Consider the following 20,230-nt stretch of genomic DNA (forward strand, 5'->3'; position numbering starts at 1 on the left):
ATTTTAAATATTGCTTACTTTAAACCTTCCTTAGGAATCTAACTTTATTCATCCAATATTTATTGATCATTGCTCTTCACCAGACACTGCAGGTTCTCAATCACATACTAATTCTTACTTATCACTACACTTTTTTTCTGCACACTTGTAAACCACGTGTTGCTGGTCTTTTTAATGAGCTCTAAAATTTTCTACACAATCAGGCACCAGCTTATTATTACGGGTCCTAAGCTAGGTCTTCTCTAAGTTCTAACCTGGCCTTCTGGGTTTATCTCATGTCACTTTCTTTCACACATCTTCTGTTCCACGTGCTCAGACAGGCATTATAATTCTTTCATAACTCGATTATGCATTTTGCATGCTTGTGATGCTCTTTCCTATTTGATTTCTGTGGAACTCCAATTTATTATTTAAAGAGTAATGCAAATGTCACTTCTTATCTACAGCTATCCATGACCACATGCTCAGGTAGAATTAATTTCTCATTTGTAATGCCATAGCTGTATGTACATAGCTCTATTATAGTACAAGTCACATCATGTTACATTTATTCTTTCATGCTTCTAAGTCTCCTCTAAGAGGCTATGGTTTCCTTCTTATTTATCTTTGTGTTCTCAGTAGTCAATATATTTTTACAAAATAAATAAATTGGATAATTAATTATTTATTACTTTTGTGATTTAAACAAAAATTAGTGAATTTTGTTTCTGGAACTTACCATTCTTTCCTAATAAAAATTGTAGCATTCTCTCATTTACTTTCATTTGAGGCTACTGACATTCTGTATGATTTCTAAAAGATTATGACTCACAGTTCTGATATCACATCTAAAGTCTTTTCACTGGTCTATAAAGTAGTGTCTCTGGAGCTAGAAGCTAAATTATTTTAGATTAGAGCTCCAAGGGTCCACTAATCTCCTGTCCCCATCTTTTCCTTAAGTTTCTTGTTTATGATGTTAACCTTTCCATTTTTTTAATACGAATACCATGTTACTTGTAAAATGGAAGAAAAGTATGACTTCAAATCTATTAATTCAAGTATTTATTCAGTTGATATTTATTAAAGTTTAATTCAAAAGAATTGTAGTCTGTTTGAGGGGGTAGATATACACCCCACAGTAAATGCAGACAGTGACAATAACTAAGCCAGAGGTGTGGACACGGTGCCACAGGAGAACAGAAGAGCTTTCCAGATAGGCAAACTGAGAGGATTTATTGGAGGAGACAGACAAACCTCAGGCTTGTAAGATGGGGAGAAACAGAAGGAAGAATGCTCAGGCAAAAGAGCACAGCCTTTCAGAAATGCAATTTAAAACTATAAAAGAAATTCTGTCAGCAAGGACTTTTATTGATTAGATAGTAGACACCATTTCAGAAAAAAAAAAAAAACCCTTTACTACCATCATAAAAGTCATCCTTGGCACACCCCTTTCCTTTATTCCCAGTTTATACTCAATCAAGTCCTGTTCATTTTATCTACTGAACTTCTCTTAAAACGGACCAGTTTTCTTTCACAATGCCCATTTTGTTGTTGTTTAGTCGCTAAGTCAGGTCCAACTCTTTGCAACCCCTTGAACTGCAGCACGCAAGGCTTCCCTGTCCCTCACTATCTCCTGGAATTTGCTCAAACTCATGTCCATTGAGTCAGTGATGCCATCCAACCACCTCATCCTTTGTCACCCCTTTCTCCTCTTGCTCTCCATCTTTCCCAGCATCAGGATCTTTTCCAGTGAGTCACTTCTTTGAATCAGATGGCCAAAGTATTGGAGCTTCATCTTCCACATCAGTCCTTCTGATGAATATTCAGAGTTCATTTCCCTTAGGAATGACTGGCTTGATGTCCTTGCAGTCCATTGCCCATTGGCATCACCTAAAGCCACTTTCTTCTCCTGAACACTGACACAGCCATCTACCCAACCTCCCCACGGCCACTCTTGCTGTCTCTAAACGACTTCCACACTGTAACCAGAGATGTTTTTCATTAAATGCAAACCATGTTGTGCCTTAGCCCAGGATGCTTCAGTGGCTCCCCATAGCCCTTGACAAAATCTATTCCAAGGTTTATAAAGCCCTTCACCATCGGCCCCAGTCTATCTTCAACTAGTGACTAGTAGGGGAAAGATCCAGAGATTTAGAGTCAAAACTTAGGTTTATGTCAAAATTCTGTCACTTAAAATGTGTATACCTTGGATATGTTATTAAACCTTTATGATCTCCTTTTTATTCATCTGTAAAAAAAAAAAGGATAATAATCTCTAAATAACCACATGGTTGTAAAAGATTAAATGAAATAATGTTTATGAAAAAGCATTTTATAAACAATAACACATGGTGCAAGTGTTAATAATATTACCTAATATGGAACATCTATCATCAGGTAAATAAATATCACCCTGCTTTGGTCTTAAATAGAGTCAGCATGAGCTAATACTTGGAAAGAGTCCAAGTTGTCATACAGGAAAAAAAAAAGTTTTAAATAAATTACAGTTAATATATAGTTTAAAGGGGGGGTGTGACCGTTCAAGGCAATGGAAAAATTGAATCAAACTACTAAAGATTAACAGGAGAAATATCAATAACCTCAGATATGCAGATGATACCACTCTAATGGCAGAAAGTGAAGAAGAACTAAAGAGCCTCTTGATGAAGATGAAAGATGAAAGCGAAAAAGCTGGCTTAAAACTCAACATTCAAACAAAGAAGATCATGGCATCCACTTCCAGCATTTCATGACAAGCAGAAGGAGAAAAAGTGGAAACAGTGACAGATTTTATTTTCTTGGGCTCCAAAATCACTGTGGGTGGTTCCTGCAGCCATGAAATTTAAAAAAAAACGCTTCCTCCTTGAAGGAAGCTCAGTTCAGTTCAGTCGCTCAGTCATGTCCGATTCTTTGCGGCCCCATGAATCCCAGCATGCCAGGCCTCCCTATCCATCACCAACTCCTGGAGTTCACTCAAACTCACGTCCATCGAGTCAGTGATGCCATCCAGCCATCTCATCCTCTGTCGTCCCCTTTTCCTCCTGCCCCCAATCCCTCCCAGCATCAGAGTCTTTTCCAATGAGTCAACTCTTCGCATGAGGTGGCCAAAGTACTGGAGTTTCAGCTTTAGCATCAGTCCTTCCAATGAACAACCCAGGGCTGATCTTTAGAATGGACTGGTTGAATCTCCTTGCAGTCCAAGGGACTCTCAAGAGTCTTCTCCAACACCACAGTTCAAAAGCATCAATTCTTCGTCACTCAGCTTTCTTTACAGTCCAATTCTCACATCCATACATGACCACTGGAAAAACCATAGCCTTGACTAGATGGACCTTTGTTGGCAAAGTTATGTCTCTGCTTTTCAATATGCTATCTAGATTGGTCATAACTTTCCTTCCAAGGAGTAAGCGTCTTTTAATTTCGTGGCTGTAGTCACCATCTGCAGTGATTTTGGAGCCCCCTAAAAAATAAAGTCTGACACTGTTTCCACTGTTTCCCCCATCTATTTTCCATGAAGTGATGGGACCAGATGCCATGATCTTCGTTTTCTGTATGTTGAGCTTTAAGCCAACTTTTTCACTCTCCTCTTTCACTTTCATCAAGAGGCTTTTTAGTTCCTCTTCACTTTCTGCCATAAGGGTAGGAAAAGCTATGACAAACCTAGACAGCATATTAAAAAGCATAAACATCAGTTTACTAACAAAGGTCTGTATAGTCAAAGTAATGGCTTTTCCAGTAGTCATGTGCGGATGTGAGAGTTGGACTATAAAGAAGGGTGAGTGCCGAAGAATTGATGCTTTCAAACTGTGGTACTGAAGAAGACTCTTGAGAGTCCCTTGTACTGTAAGAAGATCAAAGCAGTCAAAATCATAAAGGAAATCAACCCTCAATATTCATTGGAAGGACTGATGCTAAAGCTGAAACTCCAATACTTTGGCCACTTGATGGGAAGAGCTGACTGATTGAAAAGACCTTGATGCTGGGAAAGAGGGCAGGAAGGCAGGAGGAAAAGGGGGTGGCAGAAGATGAGATGGTTGAATGGCATCACTGACTCAATGGACATGAGTTTGAGCAAACTCCAGGAGATAGTGAAGATCAGGGAAGCCTGGCGCGATGCAGTCCATGGAGTCACAAAGAGTCAGGCATGACTTAGTGACTGAATAACACAACTAAAAAGAGTGACTAGCTTGAAAGTTTGATCCTTTGCTTCAAAATACTCTGTTACTATGCTATATTTTCTTTCTAAATATTTTCTAGTTTCTGACTTATTTGGAATACACCATGTTACTGATATTTTAGGAATATTTGTAAATATTTTAATACTATTGTCAGTATTTTAGGCACACGGTTATTATTTTCCTGTAAATCAGCTATTTCAAAATATTTGGTGACTTCCTAAGATTTAATAATATTCATGAACAATTTTTTTCTAAAAGACTGTATCCCTCATTTAATAATGAAATTCAGTGAGGAAAAATAGGATTTATTTAATGAAAATTAACTTTATGGGTTGAAAAAGAAAACAGAAACGCATTTACTTCATTAAACAAGAGACAAGTGTACTTGAAAACCTTTTCTCCTGTATGATGTGAATACCAAGCAGATTGAATTGATGAAGCAGCATTTAAACTAACTGTGCTACTTTCCTCTTTTATATTCTCTCTGCCTTTAATTCGGGTAACAGTGGGAAGCTGGAATCTGACCATTTTCACAGACATCCCCCTTGCACAGAAGACATTTTTCCACAGTGAAAGAATTCCTCGACTGCCACCTAGTGGATTTTATAAAAGGATTCATGGTTTAGTCAGATGAGCTGGTTTATACTTAGCTCAACGTGTGGGTGGAGGGAAATGAAGGGTGGGGCTGGCAGAAAGCTAAAACCTTTTGAGACAGTTTCTAAAATGTATTACATTAATTAGCAAGAGGTGCTGAGTCACAGAAACATATTAAGGGCTTATGAGCTCAATATTTCAGGGAAAGTTGCAGGAAATCAGATATGGGAGATAGTGAAGCTCAACTAGATTCTAAGTTTGTGAAAGAAGATTGCCGTTATGATGGTGAAGAGCTCAGCTGAAAGCAAAGGGGAAGAGATTAGAATGGCAGTTACACATTTGCAGCATCTGATTCTCTGGAGATGCTATGATACATGCGCTTTCAGTTCAGTTGCTCAATAGTGTCCGACTCCTTGCGACCCCATGAATTGCAGCACGCCAGGCCTCCCTGTCCATCACCAGCTCCCGGAGTTCACCCAGACTCACGTCTATTGAGTCAGTGATGTCATCCAGCCATCTCATCCTCTGTTGTCCCCTTCTCCTCCTGCCCCCAATCCCTCCCAGCATCAGAGTCTTTTCCAATGAGTCAACTCTTCGCATGAGGTAGCCAAAGTACTGGAGTTTCAGCTTTAGCATCATTTCTTCCAAAGAAATCCCAGGGCTGATCTCCTTCAGAATGGACTGGTTGGATCTCCTTGCAGTCCAAGGGACTCTCAAGAGAACTGTCCAACACCACAGTTCAAAAGCATCAATTCTTCGGTGCTCAGCCTTCTTCACAGTCCACCTCTCACATCCATACATGACCACAGGAAAAACCATAGCCTTGACTAGACGGACCTTTGTTGGCAAAGTAATGTCTTTGCTTCTGAATATGCTATCTAGGTTGGTCATAACTTTCCTTCCAAGGAGTAAGTGTCTTTTAATTTCATGGCTGCAGTCACCATTTGCAGTGATTTTGGAGCCCAAAAAAATAAAGTCTGACACTGTTTCCACTGTTTCCCCATCCATTTCCCATGAAGTGATGGGACTGGATGCCATGATCTTCGTTTTCTGAATGTTGAGCTTTAAGCCAACTTTTTCACTCTCCTCTTTCACTTTCATCAAGAGGCTTTTGAGTTCCTCTTCACTTTCTGCCATAAGGGTGGTGTCATCTGCATATCTGAGGTTATTGATATTTCTCCTGGCAATATTGATTCCAGCTTGTGTTTCTTCCAGTCCAGCGTTTCTCATGATGTACTCTGCATAGAAGTTAAATAAACAGGGTGACAATATACAGCCTTGACGTACTCCTTTTCCTATTTGGAACCAGTCTGTTGTTCCATGTCCAGTTCTAACTGTTGCTTCCTGACCTGCATACAGATTTCTCAAGAGGCAGGTCAGGTGGTCTGGCATTCCTATCTTTTTCAGAATTTCCCACAGTTTATTATGATTCACACAGTCACAGGCTTTGGAATAGTCAATAAAGCAGTAAATATGTAAATAAAGTCAATAAATATGCCCTTTAGGACCTCCCTATTCTCCAGCAAAATTCTTGCATTTGCCAACAGTAAAGCCCCTTCCTTTTTTCCTGTCCTCCATTTCCTCATCTCACCAACTACTCTAAAAGCCCCTGCCAGACAAGTCTCATGCACTCAAGGCTCATTTCTTGCCACAAGTTAAGAGTCCCAACAATCTCTCCTAAAAATGGTTTAAACAGTTACCTATCAACCATCATCAGGATCTCTCCTCTTTTTATAGGAGACACTTGAATACACTTACAGAATGAGTATGAGGTTTTAGGTTCCAAAGATTGATGAAACAGGCTGGGTTGACAATCTTGCATTTTTAAAATTTTTCCACATAAGCATTTAAAAACATGCTGTCATTCATGAAACCACTTAGTTAAGAAACTTGAGTCATCTTTGATAATTTCTTCTCCCTCATGCTTCCACCATTCATTCAACACAGAATACCAAACACACACACACACACACACACACACACACACACAAATCAAATTAATCTCTAAATATTGTGGATCCTAGCTTCTAAAATCTCTCAAATCCATCCAGTTTTCTCTCTTCCCACTTACATCATACTTCTCCAATGGCACCCCACTCTAGTACTCATGCCTGGAAAATCCCATGGATGGAGGAGCCTGGTGAGCTACAGTCCATGGGGTTGCTAAGGGCCGGACACGACTGAGCGACTTCACTTTCATTTTTCACTTTCATGCGTTGGAGAAGGAAATGGCAACTCACTCCAGTGTTCTTGCCTGGAGAGTTCCAGGGACGAGGGAGCCTGGTGGGCTGTCATCTCTGGGGTCGCACAGAGTCGGACACAACTGAAGTGACTTAGCAGCAGCATAAGTTACAATCATCATTCACCCAACTTATCTCCCCACATCAGTATTCAACTGACAGCTAGAAAAAGCTTTATTAAAACAGTAAATTCAATCATGTTGCAATCCTGCTTCATATACTTGAATGATTTTCTTTTGGATATACAATAAATTCCAGATATTTTAATGTTACCTAAAAGCCCCTACATGAATTGGCCTCAGCCCAGCTCCCCACATTGATCTCTTGTCAATCTCTCCCTTCTATTCCTGTATCAATGCCATCAGTCTTCTCTCATTTTCTCCAAGGGACCAAGCTTCTTACCACCTCAGGACCTTGAACACGCTGTTTCCCGTGCCTATTCTTCATTCTCCTGGCACCCTGCACTAATTACAAATCACTTTTAATGATCCATTATTTAATACCTGTCTCTAAACCCAAGAGAAGATTCTTGAGAGACCCTTGGACTTCAAGATCAAAGCAGTCAACCCTAAAGGAAATCAGTCCTGAATATTCACTGGAAGGACTGATGCTGAAGCTGAAGCTCCAATACTCTGGCCACCCAATGCAAAGAGCTGACTCATTGGAAAAGACCCTGATGCTGGGAAAGATTGAAGGCAGGAGGAGAAGGGGATCTTAGAGGATGAGATGGTTGGATGGCATCACCAACTCAATGGACATGAGTTTGAGCAAGTTCCAAGAGATGGTGAAAGACAGGGAGGCCTGGTGTGCTGCAGTCCATGGATTTGCAAAGGGTTGGACATGACTGAGCAACTGAACAACAACAAGCCCAAATTTTAAATTCTTTGAAATCAGGTACCAATTCTACCTTATTTACTTCTTTAACTAAGCCAAAATAGGCAATTAATAAAAATTTGTTGAATAAATCAATGAATTAATCATTGCCTCCTATGATTTTTCATTATTTTAAATATGCTCATTGCTTGACAGTAAGTTCCTCAAAGATAATCAAATCTTTAATGAGATCTTATGTGGGAGATGGAGGCAGAAATGACTCAGACATAATCTTGCAAACCTGGTAGAGATAGAGCATGGAAACAAAGTTGCATATAACATTTAAAATGTCATAACGTGCACAATGAGCACTTTTTTTGGAAACAGAGAGGAGGAAGGTGTTAGGTTAATTTGGCTGATTATGGGTAGATGTGTCATGCATGCCTTTTCAGTTGTGTCTGCTTCTTTGGAACCCATGGACTGTAGTCCACCAGGCTCCTCTATCCATGGAATTTTCCAGTCAAGAATACTGGAGTGGGTTGCCATTTCCTACTCCAGAGGATCTTCCCAACCCAGAGAAGGAATCCACATTTTCTAGATTGGCAGGCAGATTATCAACTGCACCACCTGAGAAACCCACATCAGAGAGGATGAAATTCAAGTTAAAACTTTGAAGGACAAATAAGTAAACAAGGGAAGGGTAATCAAGGGAATGAAGTCAAAATAGTGAGAAAGAATGCAATGGTTTTAACGTAAGAAAAGAATGGGTTGTTACCTATTTCTCCACCAGAATCTTCAATACAGATACTGAATGCACACAGTAGACATTTAGAAAAGGCAGAGGAATCAGGAGTTCAAATTGCCAACATCTGTTGGGTCACAGAAAAAGCAAGAGAATTCCAGGAAAACATCTACTTCTGTTTCATTGACTACAAGAAAACCTTTGACTGTGTGGATCACAACAAACTGTGGAAAATTCTTAAAGTGATGAGAATACCAGACCTCTCTACCTGCCTCCTGAGAAACATATCAAGAAGCAATAGTTAGAACCAGACATAGAACAACAAACTGGCTCAACATTGGGAGGGGAATGCTATAAATTGTCACTTTGCTTACCTAATTTCTGTGCAGAGTACATCATATGAAATGTCAGGCTGGATGAATCACAAGCTGGAATCAAAATTGCCAGGAGAAATATCAATAACCACAGATTTACAGGTGATACCACCTTTATGGCTGAAAGCCATTAAGAAGAGGAACTAAAGAATCTCTTGATGAATGTGAAAGAGGAGACTGAAAAAGCTGGCTTAAAACTCAGCATTCAAAAATGGAGATCATGGCATCTGGTCCCATCACTTCATGGCAAATAGATGGATAAAAACAGAAACAGTGACAGATTTTATTTTCTTGGGCTCCAGAATCACTGCACACGGTGACTGCAACTGTAAAATTAAGACACGTGCTCAATGGAAGAAAAGCTATAACAAACTGAGACAACATATTGAAAAGCAGAGACATCACTTTGCCAGCAAAGGTCCATATAATCAAACCTATGATTTTTCAAGTAGTCATGAGCAGATATGAGAGTTGGGCCATAAAGAAGGCTGAGTACCAGAAAACTTGATGCTTTCAAATTGTGGTGCTGGAGAAGACTCTTGAGAGTCCCTTGGACAACAAAGAGATCAATTAATCCTAAAAGAAATCAACCCTAAATAATCATTAGAAGGACTGAGGCTAAAGTTGAAGCTCCAATATTTTGGCCACCTGATGGGAAGAGCCAACTCATTGGAAAAGACCCTGATGCTGGGAAAGATTGAGGGCAGGAGGAGCAGGTGGTGACAGAAAATCAGATAGTTGGATGGCATCCCTGACTCAATAGACATGAGTTTGAGCAAACTCTGGAGACAGTGAAGGACAGGGAAGCCTGTTGGCTGCAGTCCATTGGGTCACAAAGAGTCAGACATGACTTAGCAACTGAACAACAACAAGACATTTCATTAACATCTGTGGTTTAACTTTTGAAGAATGGTAAGAAATGTGGAAATAGCAATAAATATGGTATCTTGGTAAAACCAGAATAAGAGACTAAATAAAATGAGTTGTCCTCCAATTTTAAATCAACAACATTAAAACAATTTTTTTTATACTACTTCGAAAAATCTCTGATAAGAATGCCATTTCTGGCAGTCCTGACATGTTTGGTCAAATCAGCTTGTCTTTGAAACCTTTCTGAAAAAGAATTCTGAGTTTCAGCTGAAGGTTTACTCATGAAATCATGCCTAGATTTTCCCCCAGAGAACACTGTTCTCTAGGAATATCTTCAAATCCAGAGGATGTTTTTTTCTCCCAGAATTTCCTGTCTTTCCAGTCTGAGAGAATGAGAGGGCAACATTCTTTTAGCTCCATGCTAACACTTTTAAACAAATCCTTAATCACTCGTCTTGAAAGCCAAGACATATGTGTTTATAACACCTTCTACTGGTCTCTGGCATGCTTTTATCCAAGAATAATAAACATCAGATTTCTCTGCTTTTGACTGTTTTCCTGAATCAAAATATAAAATACAGATATAACCAGTTAATTGTCACTTAAGAAACCTTGCCCATCCTAAATACCTTTTGTTGCTTAGAATTAAGTTTCAGGAAGCCAATCCTTCACTGTTTCTTCAGTTTTTGGAGAATTGAAAATGCAACTAAAGAAGTCAAGTTATTTTTATTTCAGGAAGAAGAGACTGTGTTTAATACTATACATGAATTCTCAATTATCTAAATATGATACAAATAAAATTACTGAATTGCTGCTTACAAAAAACAGAAAGAAAGAAACATGTTTATATAAAATTTCTCTCTCAGAAGTCACTCAGTCATGTCCGACTCTTTGTGACCCCATGGACTGTTGCCCACCAGGCTCCTCCCTCCACGGAATTCTCCAGGCGAGAATACTGGAGTGGGTTGCCATTTCCTTCTCCAGGGGATCTTCCTAACCCAGGGATCGAACCCTGGTCTCCCGCATTGCAGGCAGACACTTTAACCTCTGAGCCACCAGGGAAGCCCCCTGGAGAAGGAAATGGCATCCTGTCCATGGGATTTTCCAGGCAAGAATACTAGAGTGGGTTGCCATTTCTTTCTCCAATAAGAAAATAATGGAAAACCTTGATTTGGGGTATCTTAGATAAATAACTTACAATTTTCATATTAACACTCACCATACTTTTATATCATTTGGTTCCTGCTTAAAGTTTTCTGTTAATATTAGTATGATTTATTATGGAAAGTATAGTACATTCTATACTGAGAACTAGACTATCAGTGACTGACTTTATTTTTATGGGCTCCAAAATCACTGCAGGTGGTGATTGCAGCCATGAAATTAAAAGACGCTTGCTCCTTGGAAGGAAAGTTATGACCAACCTAGACAGCACATTAAAAAGCAGAGACATTACTTTGCCATCCAAGGTCCAACTAGTCAAGGCTATGGTTTTTCCAGCGGTCATGTATGGATGTGAGAGTTGGACTATAAAGAAAGCTGAGCGCTGAAGAATTGATGCTTTTGAACTGTGGTGTTGGAGAGTTCTCTTGAGAGTCCCTTGGACTGCAAGGAGACCCAACCAGTCCATCCTAAATAAGATCCTGGGTGTTCACTGGAGGGACTGATGTTGAAGCTGAAACTCCAATACTTCGGCCACCTGATGACTCATTGGAAAAGACCCTGTTGCTGGGAAAGATTGAAGGCAGGAGGAGAAGGGAACGACAGAGGATGAGATGGTTGCATGGCATCACCAACTCGATGGACATGGGTTTGGGTGGACTCTGGGAGTTGGTGATGGACAGGGAGGCCTGGTGTGCTGTGGTTCATGGGGTCGCAAAGAGTCGGACACGACTGAGCAACTGAACTGAACTTAATGTTTTGTTTATGTTTATGTTTAAGAGGTATATTTCTATGTCTTAGAATCTTGGGTTGGAGTCATCATTCCTGCTATGATACTGAAGCACACTCCCTTTCAACAGAGATGTGTCTTTTACACCATTGTGCTATGCTGTGCTCAGGCGCTTCAGTCGTTTTCAACTCTTAGTGACCCCATGGACTGGCACGTGCCAGGCTCCCCTGTCTTTCACTATCTCCAGGAGTTTGCTCAAACTCATGTCCATTGACTCAATGATGCTATCTAACCACCTCATACTTTGTCACTCCCTTCTCCTCTTGCCCTCAATCTTTCTCAACATAAGGGTATTTTCCAATGAGTAAGCTCTTCACAACAGGTGGCCAAAATATTGGAGCTTCAGAATCAGTCCTTCCAGTAAATATTTAGGGGTGATTTCCTTTAGGACTGACTGGCTTGATCTCCTTGCAGTCCAAGGGACTTCCCAGAGTCCCCTCCAGAACCACAGTTCTAGAAAATACTTATATATTCAAGATTTCAACCTCACTGAAAACACTGGCTAAAGTGAAGAAACATGTTAATGATTTAAGAAGCCATTCAGTTGCCATAAAAAAGTGATTTTGCTTCTTCCAAACTCCAGATTATTAGGAGATTTTTCTGTTGAGTATTACTTTTTAAAGTCATTATGCACGTCAAGACTGTCATAGCCATAAGGAATCATAGAAGTTTTAGTATCTGTTGATATGAATAAGAAACTAAAATTTCCAAATTTAAAACTGTCAGATGAATTTTAAATGGGTAACATTAAATTACTGACATAAATGTTCAATATTTTCTCATCTATGTACAGTTGTTTCTTGGTAAAGTAAAACTACAATCTAATTTCTTAGGCTAAATGATCATTTTCCCACTTTGTCCCCAAGCTTGCTATCAAACTTGTCCCAAATGCAAGGGGGTGAAATTAAATTATTTCCTAAATATGTATGTGTGTGAGAAATAGAGACAAGCAGAAAGATAAGGAGATATATCTGAATGGCATATTTTTTAAATCAAACTTTTCTCAAATAATTATACGATTTTTTTAATGACACACATAAGGAGGATACTTGGAAACAAACTTTTGTTCAAAGATTTTTCAGTCTTTTTTAAAGACAGTTGCATTTTTTGGTATACTTAAAATGTAAAAATTGGGAGCCCAAATATCAGGATTTATTTTATTTTTTTTTAATCCAGTATTGTGAGAAAATTATGAGAACAGCAAAACCCTGCCTTAGGTTCTATAGGCTTCCCAAGTGGCTCAGTGGTAAAAGAATCCGCCTGCCAATGCAGGAGACACGGATTTGATCCCTGAGTCAGGAAGATCCCCTGGAGGAGGAAGTAGCAACCCACTCCAGTATTCTTGCCTGTAGAACCCCATAGACAGAAAAGCCTGGTGGGCTGCAGTTCATTGGGTCACAAAGAGTCAGACATGACTTAGTGACTGGGCATGCACGCATTCACATGCTTTAGTCTCTAAGGGTAAACAAAGAAGACAATTGGGACATTATGATGAAATTACTTAAAACCATTTTAATTTCTGCTCATAATGCAGTATTCTGTGAAAGGCACACAGGACTTTTGGGAGGGGGACCATAGAGGACATGTATAAAGCAAACAAGCAGCTACTTACACTTTGTTGTTTTTTGTTGTTCAGTCGCTAAGTCTTGTCTGACTCTCTGCGACCTCATGGACTGCAAGATGCCAGGCTTCTCTGTTCCTCACTATCTCCCAGAATGTGCTCAAATTCAAGTCCACTGAGTTTGTGATACTACCTAAACATCTCATTTTCTGCTGCCCCTTCTCCTTTTACTTTCAATCTTTCCCAGCATCAGGGTCTTTTCCAATTAATTGGTTCTTTGCATCAGGTGGCCAGAGTATTAGAGCTTCAGCTTCAGCACCAGTCCTTCCAATAAATATTCAAGGTTGATTTCCTTTAGGATTGAGTGGTATGATTTCCTTGCATTCAAGCGACTCTCAATAGTCTTCTCCAGCACCATAGTTTGAAGGCATCAATCCTTCTGGCACTCAGCCTTCTTTGTGGTCCAACTCTCACACCCATACCTCATTGCCTCCTTTTCAAAAGCATAAATATCTTTTAAGGCATAAAACTTTTAATGGTATTTAAAACTTTGAAATAAAAAGTGTGCTAAAGTACACATTAAAGCAATGGTAATTTTTAAATTGGAGAAGGCAATGGCAAGCCACTCCAGTACTCTTGCCTAGAAAATCCCATGGATGGAGGAGCCTGGTGGGCTACAGTCCATGGGGTCGCGACTGAGCGACTTCACTTTCACTTTTCACTTTCACGCAATGGAGAAGGAAATGGCAACCCACTCCAGTGTTCTTGCCTGGAGAATCCCAGGGACAGCAGAGCCTGGTGGGCTGCTGTGTATGGGGTCGCACAGAGTCGGACACGACTGAAGCGACTTAGCAGCAGCAATTTTTAAATACACTTAGTCAAACCACAATAAAGAGATGCAAAAGGTCAGAGACAGGCTCCCCTTAATAACATGATAATATGACAATTTTCCACTTTAAAAAAATAGCAATATAAATAAACTTTTAAAGAGGTATAAGCAATATTTGAGGCTTTCCAGGTGGCTCAGTGGTAAACAACCTACCTGCCAATGCAGGAGATGCAGGAAGGGGTCTCTGGATCAACCTGCAGATCACTGGATTGGGAAGATCCCTTGGAGTAGGATATGGTAACCTGCTCTAGTATTCTTGCATGGAAAATTCCATGGGCAGAGGAGGCTGGCAAGCTACAGTCCATGTGGCACAAAGAAACAGACAAGACTGAGTGACTGAGCACACACACAGAAGATATTTGAGGACACAGAGTTTCCAGCCAAAAGTTCCATTGTGAAAAAGGACTTTCAGAGCTGGTAGAGAGTTTAGAGGCCTCAGTTCAGTTCAGTTGCTCAGTCGTGTCTGACTCTTTGTGACCCCATGGACTGCAGCATGCCAGTCTTCCCTATCCATCACCAACTCCCAGAGCTTGCTCAAACTCATGTCCATCAAGTCAGTGATGCCATCCAACCATCTCATCCACTGTCATCCCCTTCTCCTCTTGCCTTCAGTCTTTCCCAGCATCAGGGTCTTTCCCAATGAGTCAGTACTTCACATCAGGTGGCCAAAGTATTTGAGCTTCAGATTCAGCATCAATCCTTCCAATGAATATTCAGGGTTGATTTCTTTTAGGATAGACTGGTTTGATCTTCTTGCAAGGGACTATCAAGGGTCTGCTCCAACACCACAGTTCAAAAGCATTAATTCTTCAGTGCTCAGCTTTCTTTGTGGTCCAACTCTCACATCCATACATGACTACTGGGAAAACCATAGCTTTGACTAGATGGACCTTTGTCAACAAAGTAATGTCTCTGCTTTTTAATATGCTGTCTAGGTTGGTCATAGCTTTTCTTTCAAGGAGTGAGCATCTTTTAAATTTCATGGCTGCAGTCACCATCTGCAGGGATTTTGAAGCCCAAGAAAATAAAGTCTGTCACTATTTCCATTGTTTCCCCATCTGTTTGCTATGAAGTGATGGGACCAGATGAAACGATTTTCATTTTCTGAATGCTGAGTTTTAAGTCAGCTTTTTCACTCTCCTCTCTTACTTTCATCAAGAGGCTCTTCTAGTTCCTCTTCGCTTTCTGCCATAAGGGTGGTATCATCTGCATATCTGAGGTTATTGATATTTCTTCTAGCAATGTTGATTCCAGCTTGTGCTTCATCCAGCCTGGAATTTTTCATGATGTACTCTGCATGTAAGTTAAATAAGCAGGGTGGCAATATAAAGCCTTGACATACACCTTTCCAAATTTGTATAGTCAATAAAGCAGAAGTAGATGTTCTTCTGGAACTCTCTTGGTTTTTTGATGATCCAATGGATGTTGGCAATTTGAACTCTGGTTCCTCTGCCTTTTCTAAATCCAGCTTGAACATCTGAAAGTTCACAGTTCATATACTGTTGAAGCATAGCCTGGAGAATTTTGAGCATTACATTACTAATATGTGAGATGAGTGCAATTGTGCAGTAGATTCAGCATTCTTTGGCATTCCCTTTCTTTGGGATTGGAATGAGAACTGACCTTTTCCAGTCCTGTGGCCACTGCTGAGTTTTCCAAATTTGCTGGCATATTGAGTGAAGCACTTTCACAGCATCATCTTCTAGGATTTGAAACATGTCAGCTGGAATTCCATCACTTACTCTAGGTTTGTTTGTAGTGATGTTTCATAAGGCCCACTTGACTTCAGACTCCAGGATGTCTGGCTCTAGGTGAGTGATCACACCATCATGGTTATCTGGGTCATTAAGGTCTTGTTTCTATAGTTCTTCTGTGTATTCTTGCCACCTCTTCTTAATATCTTCTGCTTCTGTTCAGATCAGATCAGATCAGTCGTTCAGTCGTGTCCAATTCTTTGCAACCCCATGAATCGCAGCACACCAGGCCTCCCTGTCCCAGTCGTGTCCAATTCTTTGCAACCCCATGAATCGCAGCACACCAGGCCTCCCTGTCCATCACCAACTCCCGGAGTTCACTGAGACTCATGTCCATCAAGTCAGTGATGCCATCCAGCCATCTCATCCTCTGTCGTCCCCTTCTCCTCCTGCCCCCAATCCCTCCCAGCATCAGAGTCTTTTCCAATGAGTCAACTCTTCGCATGAGGTGGCCAAAGTACTGGAGTTTCAGCTTTAGCATCATTCCTTCCAAAGCAATCCCAGGGCTGATCTCCTTCAGAATGGACTGGTTGGATCTCCTTGCAGTTCAAGGGACTCTCAAGAGTCTTCTCCAACACCACAGTTCAAAAGCATCAATTCTTCGGTGCTCAGCCTTCTTCATAGTCCAACTCTCACATCCATACATGACCACAGGAAAAACCATAGCCTTGACTAGACGGACCTTTGTTGGCAAAGTAATGTCTCTGCTTTTGAATATGCTATCTAGGTTGGTCATAACTTTCCTTCCAAGGAGTAAGCGTCTTTTAATTTCATGGCTGCAGTCACCATCTGCTTTTGTTAGGTCTATACTATTTCTGTCCTTTATTGAGCCTATCTTTGTGTGAAATATTCCCTTGGTATCTCTAATTTCCTTGAAGAGATCTCTAGTCTTTCCCATTCTGTTGTTTTCCTCTGTTTGCATTGATCACTGAGAAAGGCTTTCTTATTTTTCTTTTCTCTACCTGATATTCTTTGGAACTCTGCATTCAGATGGGAATATCTTTCCTTTTCTTCTTTGCCTTTAGCTTCTCTTCCTTTCTCAGCTATTTGTAAGGCCTCCTCAGAGAATCATTTTGCCTTTTTGCATTTCTTTTTCTTGAAAATGGTCTTAATCACTGCCTCCTGTACTATGTCATGAACTTCCATCCATAATTCTTCAGGCTGTCTATCAGATCTAACCCCTTGAATCTATTTTGTCACTTCCACTGTATAAGAAATTCTCACACTGTATGGAAAGTTCTAGGACCCACAACAGATTTCCAAAACTGGGGATCCAGCAAGGGGAATGAGAATCCCCAGGCAATTTGACTTTGGAGGCCAGTGGGATTTGATTACAGAACTTCCGCAGGACTGGGGAAACAGACTCTTGGAGGGCACAAACAAAACCTTGTGCTCACCAGGAGCCAGAAGAAAGGAGTAGTGACCCCACAAGAGACTGAGCCAGACTTGCCTGTGAGTGTCCAGGAGTCTCCAGTGGAGGCTGGGTCGACAGTGGCCTGTTGCCTGGTCAGGGGCACTAAGTATAACAATGCAGGTGTGGGTCCTTTGGAGGGAGGTGACCTTTACCCCCACCATAGTTGGGCCTCAGGCCAAACAACGGGGAAGGAACACAGGCCTGCCCATCAACAGAAATTAGGATTAAAGATTTACTGAGAATGGCCCTGCCCATCAGAACAAGACCCAGATTCCCCCACAGTCAGTCTCTCACATCAGGAAGCTTCCACAAGCCTCTTATCCTTCTCCATCAGAGGGCAAACAGAATGGAAACCACAATCACAGAAAACTAACCAAACTGATATGTGGATCACAGCCTTGTCTAGCTCAATGAAACCATGAGCCATGCCATGTGGGGCCATCCAAGATGGACGGGTCATGTTGGAGAGTTCTGACAAAACATGGTCCACTGGAGAAGGAAATGGCAAACCATTTCAGTATTCTTGCCTTGAGAACCCAATGAACAGTATTAAAAGGCAAAAAGATAGGACACTGAAAGATGAACTCCCCAGATGGGTAGGTCCCCAGCATGCTACTGGAGAAGAGTGGAGAAATAACTCCAGAAAGAATGAAGAGACGGAGCCAAAGAGAAAATAAGGCCAGTTGTGAATGTGACTGGTAATGGAAGTAAAGACCAATACTGTAAAGAACAATATTGCATAGGAACCTGAAGTGCTAGGTCCATGAATCAAGGTAAATTGGAAGTGGTCAAACAGGAGATGGCAAGAGTGAACATTTTAGGAAGCAGTGAACTAAAATGGACCAGAATGGGTGAATTTAATTCAGATGACTATTACATCTACTAGAGTGGGCAAGAATCCCTTAGAAGAAATGGAGTAGCCCTCATAGTCAACAAAAGAGTACAAAATGCAGTACTTGGGTGCAGTCTCAAAAATGACAGAATGAACTCTGTTCGTTTCCAAGGCAAACCATCCAATACCACAATAATCCAAGTCTATGCCCCAGCCACTAATGCTGAAGAAGCTGAAGTTGAACCATTCTAGGATGACCTACAAGACCTTCTAGAACTAACATCCAAAAAAGATGTCCTTTTCATTATAGGGAACTGGAATGCAAAAGTAGGAAGTCAAGAGATACCTGGAATGATAGGCAAGTTTGGCCTTGGAGTACAGAATGAAGCAGGGCAAACGCTCACAGAGTTTTGCCAAGAGAACAGACTGGTCATAGCAAACACCCTCTTCCAACAACACAACAGACAACTCTACACATGGACATCACCAGATAGTCAATACCAAAATCAGATTGTTTATATTCTTTGCAGCCGAAGATGGAGAAGCTCTATACAGTCAGCAAAAACAAGACCAGGAGCTGACTGTGGCTCAGATCATGAACTTCTTATTGCAAAATTCAGACTTACATTAAAGAAAGTAGGGAAAACTTTCAGGTATGACCAAAATCAAATCCCTTATAATTAGGGGCCTCAGTAAAATGCTTTAAGTCATGATCCATGACCTCCCCAACACCCAGAACCATCTAGAGATGAGGAATCTGAGACTTGAGCTGAGCTGGGCAGAGCTGGGCTGGACTGGGCTCATCTTAATATCAGAACCAATTTTTACTTCTTCTTGATGCTTGTAATTTTATGGCCTTTAATGCCACATTTAGAACAGTACTTAGAATGTATATCCATTGGAAATGGGAATCTGTTGACTTAATTTCACAGAAAAATGTAAGAGCGCAATACTAGATCACAAATCTTGATCAAGGCAATAGCACTGAATCCTTAATGAGTATGAGATGGGCTGCACTCAGAGGAACAGGGAGGTTTTACAGAAGTGCTGAAGGGGCATCAAAGGCAAACAAGCATCTCATGTTCTGCTTCTGGGCACCTGTTTACTAATCAGAATCCAGACTCCCCTCTCCCTGCCTGTGGTGGCTGGCTTGTTTTATAAGCCTTGAAAATGCAGTTTTGAACGTCAGATGTTGCTAGTGGCTGAGTTAAGTCTCTACTTTCTTTTACCTTAATTTCTAAATTACAAGATGCCCTTTTGCTTCACTCGGCAGCGCAGACTCTGACCACTAGAGGGAGCTGCTCCATCAGCTGTGTGATCAATCGACTTCAGGCTCCGCATTCTCTTGGCTCTGACTATACCAGGTTCCTCAGAAGCATAAATTGATCATTGATCTGATTATTTGTATTTCGAGACCTTCAAAATGTACTCACCCAGCCTCGGAGTTCTGAGTCGAAACACTGCTGTTGAGCAGAATGAGTTCTCAGAGACCTGGTTTTCTTTCTGCAGAATGTCTCCTGACTAACACTACTTACCGTTGAGGGGTAAACTGAGTCCTTCCAGGGAATTTCAATAGTAAACACTAAAGGCATAGGCCCCCGTGTCTCTCCCCAAACTCTCATTTCCAAAAACCTCACTGGGTGCTGGATTAAATGATAGAGGAACTAAGGAAGATACTGGTCCTGTGAGTTAGAGTGGGGCCAAATGACTACTTACACTCTGAGCCAGCCAAGACCTGGATATCAAGTGCATGCAAAGTAGGAAGAAACGCACGAAACTAGTATTCCCAGTGAGAAAGGAAAAAAAAAAAACTGAATAGAATTTCTTTAGAAAAATGAAAATTTTTTCAACTGGTTTCTGTGGAAAGTTTGCGTTCTCAAGCATATTCTGATTCCAACAGTCCTTGAGAGGTCCACAAAATTAGAACAAATCAATATTACAGGGGAAGGTGACCAGGCTGTAAAACATCTGTAAATGATGGAAGATAAAGAGTTCCTATCTCTCCTGGAGGTTCTAAGTTTTATGAATCTTAAATAAAA

Source organism: Bubalus kerabau, chromosome 15, assembly GCF_029407905.1.
Source record: "Bubalus kerabau isolate K-KA32 ecotype Philippines breed swamp buffalo chromosome 15, PCC_UOA_SB_1v2, whole genome shotgun sequence".
In the NCBI taxonomy this organism is placed as follows: domain Eukaryota; kingdom Metazoa; phylum Chordata; class Mammalia; order Artiodactyla; family Bovidae; genus Bubalus; species Bubalus kerabau.